The sequence below is a fragment of the Nicrophorus vespilloides genome, unplaced genomic scaffold (genome assembly GCF_001412225.1).
Source record: "Nicrophorus vespilloides isolate i.1.1-1 unplaced genomic scaffold, Nicve_v1.0, whole genome shotgun sequence".
In the NCBI taxonomy this organism is placed as follows: domain Eukaryota; kingdom Metazoa; phylum Arthropoda; class Insecta; order Coleoptera; family Silphidae; genus Nicrophorus; species Nicrophorus vespilloides.
The window spans coordinates 24,564-25,814 of NW_017096233.1; positions in this window are offsets into that span (position 1 = coordinate 24,564).

Genomic DNA, 1,251 nt, shown 5'->3' on the forward strand with positions numbered 1-1,251 from the left:
AAAGTTTAAAAAAATTATAAACTTTAGAATCAATTGAAATATACGAGCTTTAGTTGTTGTTAAATTGCTTTTGAGAGTTAATTCTATTGAGTGTTTTGTGAACAAATTGGATTATATATGTTGTTACTAATTTTAGAGAAAATTAATTACAAACTTCAATTATTATTCGTTTTTTGCACAGTTTTAGTTTTAGGTGAATATCTTGAAAACCAACTAAGTTATTTGCAATAATGAAATTGCTTATGTAAGCTAATTCTATAAAGTATTTAATGTATGTATTGATTTAATTCGGGTAGTACTAGTTTTTGAGTAAATTGACATGAACTTGTCTTGCACATATTCCTTCTTCGGACCTACTCTTTTCTTCTTACCGTCGCCGTTCTCCTCCAGCTTACGTTTTCGCATGTTCTTCGGCATTTCTTCACTGGTAAAAAAACAACAATTTTCAGGGACACCACAATCTTATGAAGTTACCTCCAAATTACTAATTACACTATCGAAGCAAAAAGTTTAAAAAAATTATAAACTTTAGAATCAATTGAAATATACGAGTTTTAGTTGTTGTTAAATTGATTTTGAGAGTTAATTCTATTGAGTGTTTGGTGAACAAATTGGATTATATATGTTGTTATTAATTTTAGAGGAAATTAATTACAAACTTCAATTTATTCGTTTTTTGCACAGTTTTAGTTTTAGGTGAATATCTTGAAAACCAACTAAGTTATTTGCAATAATTAAATTGCTTATGTAAGCTAATTCTATAAAGTATTTAGTGTATGTATTGATTTAATTCGGGTAGTACTAGTTTTTGAGTAAATTGACTTGAACTTGTCTTGCACATATTCCTTCTTCCGACCTACTCTTTTCTTCTTACCGTCGCGGCTCTCCTCCAGCTTACGTTTTCGCATGTTCTTCGGCTTTTCTTCACTGGTAAAAAACAACAATTTTCAGCACAACAAAACTGTCAAAAACGCAATGTGCTTTCCAGGGACACCACAATCTCATGAAGTTACCTTTTTCAAGATATTCACCTAAAACTAAAACTGTGCAAAAAACGAATAAATTGAAGTTTGTAATTAATTTCCTCTAAAATTAGTAACAACATATATAATCCAATTTGTTCACCAAACACTCAATAGAATTAACTCTCAAAAGCAATTTAACAACAACTAAAGCTCGTATATTTCAATTGATTCTAAAGTTTATAATTTTTTTAAACTTTTTGCTTCGATAGTGTAATTAGTAATTTGG